Here is a 6,325-nt window from a genome sequence, read left to right on the forward strand (position 1 = left end):
TCTCCCAAAGCAGCCCCTATCTTGATTTCTCTCTTGGCGTCCTCGGTGCCGAGATTAATCACTTCAACAGACTCTTGATGCGGTTGAATGACCCTTTCTTCCTGTTTTAATAACCTGGTAAGTTCTTCAGGGAGTTCACAGTCTTCATCACCCTCTTCTTCAGCTTGAAAGATTGGATTTTCAAAGTCGAAGCGAGCCATAGCAGAACCGTTATCAATAGGATCCGGTGTTGTGCATCTGCATGAGTGATGGTATGTGCTTATGAGTGTGAACAAGAAGTGAAAACTAAACAAAACATTGCCATTTTTTATTTTGAAAAACTGCAAAAATAGAAAGACAGGGAACGAAATATTTGAATGCAAAAATACGTCCTTTATTTATGATAAAAATGAAAGTGTCACATAGATGGGCCCTACAATGAGTCATTACGCCCTGGGCGGAACGTAAGACTTGGATATGCATGAATAAACAAAGAAAATTACTCTTCAAGAAGAGTGACTTGGATAATCTCCTCAGAAGACCAATTGTTGATGACTTCACCCGGGATCCTCGGACGCACCCAGTTGTCAATATCACAATCACTATCCCCATCTTCTTCGTTGACCGCAGAGACCTCACTGGGAATCACAAAATTAACAGGAACAACATCTGCGAATTCATCAGTAGCATCTTCAAACCCTTCTTCCTCAACCCCTTCCACAAACTCTTGGACAGACAAATCTTCAACCTGGAGGATACCTTTGTCGAGCAAGGCCTGGATACCCTGATGTAGCTTCAAACAACCTCCACTCTGAGTAGCACAATCCAAACAACCCTTCCCACAACCGGGGAAAACATCGGCCTTTAGCAAGCATCCTTTGATATCCAACAATGGAGTCTTCAACTTCAACACATCCTTAATGGACTTGGCTTCTCCCTCTACCAAATTAACGTTCGCACCACCATGCTGGGGCATGGGATTGTTGACGACATTCGGAGCTGGTGCAAGGTCGATGGCCTTTGAATCTATGAGGTCCTGAACTACGTGCTTAAAAGCTTTGCAGTTCTCAATGTCATGGCCAGGTGCCCCAGAGTGGAAGCTACACCTAGCGTTGGCGTCGTAACCCACCGGAAGTCTACCAACAGGAGGAGCCAGAGTGCGCAGTTGCACAAGTTGTAGTTGTTGAAGACTAGAAAGCAACTGGGCGTACGACATTGGAAGGGTGTCGAAACGCCAGTCCATCGTCCTTTGCCTCTGTTGATAAGCGGGTCTGTTACCTGGTTGTTGCTGCTGTTGATACTGAGCTGGTTGACGTTGTGATTGTTGTTGTTGTAGTGGTGTTGCAGCTGGAATGGTCACAGCCGCAACATACGGTTGCTGATGATAATTCTGAAAGTTATTCCTCCGATTATCCCTGTTCTGATAAGAAGATATGGCACTTGCATCCCCTTCTCTCCTCTTCTGTCCCTAAATGAACGGCTTCTTCACCCCTGATGAGGATCCACCTCCATTCTGGGTCTTGTATGTCTTTAGGTAATTCTCCACCCTTTCTCCAGTAGAGACCACATCAGCAAAGTTGGAAGCATTGCAACCTACCAGACGCTCCAAGTAAGGTTCAGGCAACGTATTCATGAACATGTTGGCCATTTCCTTTTCCAACATAGGAGGCTGAGCACGGGAAGCTGTATCCCTCCAGCGTTGAGCGTATTCCCTGAAGCACTCATTGCTTTTAAGAGACAGATTCTGAAGTTGAGTTCTGTCCGGAGCCATCTCTGCATTATACTGATACTGCTTCACGAAAGCCTCTGCCAAATCCCTCCAGCAACGGATGTGGGCTCTGTCCAGCCTCATATACCATTCCAAGGATACCCCAGCTAGGCTATCCTGGAAGAAGTACATAAGTAGCTTCTCGTCATCAGAGTATGCAACCATTTTACGGAAATAGGCTTGCACGTGAGTTTTGGGGCAAGAGCTGCCATTGTATTTGTCGAATATCGGGACCTCGAATTTCGGTGGCACTCTCACACCTGGGACCAGCCCCAAGGCAACAACATCTACTCCCAAAGGATTCTGTCCTTCCACTGCCTTCAACCTTTCTTCCAATCTTCTAAACATGGGGTCCATGCCAAAGTCTTCCTGAAGCAAGGGGAACTGATCATCCTGACCATCCTGAATGGGTTGTTGACCGGAGGTGACATGTAGGATTGGGATAGGCCCGGGTCCATTGGGACCATTAGCCTCTCCAGCTGGAGGATCAGCCAACGTCTCCGATTGAGTAATAGGGGGATCCTTCTGCACCAATAATCTAAGCTCCTGCTGTCCTTGAGCCACCCCTTGAACCAAATCCATGAATTGATTCATGCGAATCTTCATCTCGGCGAGCTCTGCCTGTAGGCTTTCCATTACTCTCTGTTGATTCCTGCGGGTACCGTATCGGTGAATGCCTGAGTCAGCTATCCTGCTGATGGAACACCAAACAAACTGAGAACACTGTGGCGGTACCTGTTATGCAAGACATGTGGATGACTATGCAAATGCAATGACATGTTTATCAATTCCAAAAGTATTCTACCCCCTTGATTCTAGTCTCACATTTGATAAACAGTGTAAAAAAAAGACTAAGCCGTTGATGAGAACCAAGAAATTTCCGACTAGAATCAAGTAGAAGATATAAACCCCACATAAATGGATAAACATGTGTTAAATGATATGAATGCAAATGATGTGATGCAACGATGTGAATGCAATGCAGTGGCATGTCAATCAGGATTGCTGTATCTGCTTGAACATCTGTCAAGTTGCACTGTCTGGAGAGAAATTAAGAGCACACCAAACAAAGGTCATGGGATGGATCATGTTATCCTTAATATCAACCATCCATTTTGGCGGATTATGGTTTACACCTTGTCAACACCCGAGTTTCATTGATATTAAGGATACCTGATCGGATCAACCGTGAATCAAGGGTTTGTCGCAAGTCACGAGCATGGAGTTTAGGTTAAGAACCACCCAAAAGGAGTGTACTAAGGTTTAAACCTGCCAAACATGTTCTACAAAAGGTTCCCATAGTCATAATCCTATCTTTCGGATATTATCAGAGGAACGACTACTCGTATTCCAACAATATTCTCAAGAGAGACTCTTATGAGTGTAGTATCGCGTAACAATCGTATCAAATCTTACACTTGAACGACTTTCGCACTACGTCCTACGAATAGGCCAAGATGGGTTTGGTAAACTAAGGTCCTTGGCTTCTTAGGTCTATATTGGAACAAGTAATGTCTGACCACAACTTACTTATGTGACATTATTGATCTCAACATGACCTCCACCAAGTGAACGGGCTTGCAAGTCAACTCGCTAAGGAATACTCCACACAAGTTGACAGGACTATGCCATTCTCCTATCTTAAGTGCACTCGAGTTCGGGTATAGAACTCATCTCACAAAGATCACCAAGCAGCCATAGCCAGCCAACAGATACAACAATGATATGTACACAATGCAAAAAGGTAAAGCAGGTAAATAAATAACTGTACAAAAGCATGAACACCCAATAAACAAACAAACTACAAAAGCTAGGAGGGACTCGCTTAGGGAAGATGGACCAGCAAGAGGTCAACTTCTTAGATTCCTCAGCAAAGTCGCCAGCTGTCGCAACCTGAAAAATACAGTGTGCGAAAAAACAACCGGCGAAAGAAAATGACAGAAGAGTCGCCACCGTGCGTTATTTATCCCAAGGGAGGGAAAGGAAACGCTCGAAGTAAACCTGAAAAAGGAAAGGACAAGACGGGGTCTCACAACCAAATCTTGGGTTCGGGAGTCGGTTATGCGAAGGGAAGGTATTAGCACCCCTACGCACCCGTAGTACTCTACGGGATCCACTTTTGTAGTTCTTGTCTAAAGGGTGTGAGTTTATCTTGTGCTGTTTACCCAAAAAAAAAGGGTTAAATGAAAATGACTCGCGCGGATGTCGCATCCACTGCATACGTATCTCATTTGAATATGAGAATCAGAGTCTTCGTAGCTCGACTGACCTATGGGTTGGGGGGATGTGTGCTCGCTAAGACATCGCGTCTTATGCCTACGTATCTCATCTGGAATGAGAATCAGAGCACGTCGTAGTTCGGCTAACTACGGGGTTATGGATTGGGTTTTGGACGAACGACGTCACTACGTAATCTACCGGATGCTCGACCTTTGGAGACTTACTCGCATGTAGTAGAAGGAGTAAACGTGTGTTATGGGTTTTAGGGTTTGGGATGCTCGAGGGCAAACGGGCAGTCCTTGACGAAGGAACCGCGCTACATGTGGGGATACGAATACAAAACACAAAACATGTATCTCAAAGTAAAATGCCACCAAGGGGCTCAAACATTGCCTCCTATCGAGGTCTTCCAGCTAAGAAAGTGATAAAGTATTAGAAAGGGAAAAAATTACCACACGGATAAAGATCCGAAGCTATAGCAGTTAAAGGGGCAGGAAACCCTGAAATGTCTCCAGCTGGATCGTCAAAGGAAATCAGTCAACACGAATAATCAGAATAAAACTCCAGGGGGTATCCCACAAATAAAGTGGGAAACCACGCGAGTGTCTCTGTGAAAGCCATGTGAGCCCTCACAAAACTCGACAAAGGGTTAGAGCAGCAGGATGAAATCAAGAGAAAACAATGCCATGGAAACACAAGACAGGTTAGAATAAACAAAATAGGGTAACCCAGAGTTGCCCCTAAATCAAAATGTAACCACATGAATAATTCCATCAAAATTCACAAAAGGCTCACAAAAAAGGTATCAAATTCACCCATAATACCTCATACATTTAGAGCATTCAAATAAAAGGCATAAAGATGATGGATATAGGGCAAACCTGATTGGAGAGCTTGATTGAAATTGAGTTGCACCCGTGGGGTTTACAAGTTGAGTTCCCTTCAGGGTTTGGAGGCTGCTCTGAACTCTGTTAGTTCTTCTCTCACTATCTTTTTCCTCGGGGTTTTGTTCCAAGGAAACCTCAGAGTATTTTGCTTCTCTCCCTTTTTCTCAAGTGAATCTCCCAGTGTAACTCCAAGTGTCACTCCTCTACTGAAACTTCAGTATTTATAGACTGATTTTCGTGGGTAGTGGGCTCAAATGAGGGAGACCCAAGTCCAAAATAATTTGTTATATTTTATTTATTTATTTATTTAATTAATTAATTAATTAATTAAATTTTTTTTTTTTCGTTTTTTTTTTTAAGGAAAAATGAAGGGTAAATTTTGGGGTATTACACCTCCCACTAGAAATTGCGTTCGTTTCACTATCCTTCCTCTTGCTTAAACTACTCTCATACTTCTTGCTTGTCGACGCCTCATCTTTTGACAATCTTCCTTCAAGGACCCCTTCTTCAAGTCTCATCCCCATGTTTACCATTTCGGTAAAATTGCTGGGGGCACTGGCAATCATGCGTTCATAATAAAATGAACTCAGGGTTTTCAGAAAGATTTTTGTCATCTCTTTCTCCTCCAAAGGAGGAGTGATCTGAGCAGCCAACTCCCTCTAACGCTGGGCATACTCCTTGAATGTCTCCTTATCTTTCTGAGACATGGACCTCAATTGGTCCCTATCCAGCGCCATATCCACGTTGTACTTCTACTGTTTCACAAAATCCTCACTTAGGTCATTGAAAGTGTGGATGCTTGCACTATCTAACCCCATATACCAACAGAGTGCAACACTTGTCAGGCTATCCTAGAAGTGGTGAATCAGCAACTGATCATTATCTGTTTGAGTTGACATCTTGCAGACATACATCACAAGATGACTGAGTGGACAAGAGTTCCCTTTATATTTCTCAAAGTCAGGCACTTTGAATTTCACTAGGATTTTCACATTGGGCACTAAGCACAGTTCAACAACACTTTTCCCAAACAAATCTTTTCCTCTCAACGTTTTCAATTCATTGCGCAGCTCAAGAAATTGGTCCTTCATCTCATCCATCTTCTCATATACATTCGGGCCCTCAGACGGCTCAGAATGATAGATGGTGTCCTCTACACGAGGCAAAGTGTGCACAACAGGAGGTGGCACGGACATGACCGGGCTAGATGCCGACATGCAAGCAAAAGTGGGAGTGAAGCCTTCTGGCACAAAATTGGGTGGCATTCCCCACGGGAATCCAGCAGGATGATTAGGAGCGAAGTGGGCAGTGGCAGTAGGCACAATAGAGGTAACCACTTCAGAAATGACAGTCCTCGCGGGAGGAGTTGCAGGTGTTGGAGAAGCTTAGCTTTGAGCAGCAAGAACTGACTCCATCGTGGTAGTCAGTCGGGCAATCTCCTCTTTCAAATCTCGATTTTCTTGCTCAAGGT

The sequence above is a fragment of the Lathyrus oleraceus genome, chromosome 1, assembly GCF_024323335.1.
Source record: "Lathyrus oleraceus cultivar Zhongwan6 chromosome 1, CAAS_Psat_ZW6_1.0, whole genome shotgun sequence".
Taxonomy (NCBI): Eukaryota; Viridiplantae; Streptophyta; class Magnoliopsida; order Fabales; family Fabaceae; genus Lathyrus; species Lathyrus oleraceus.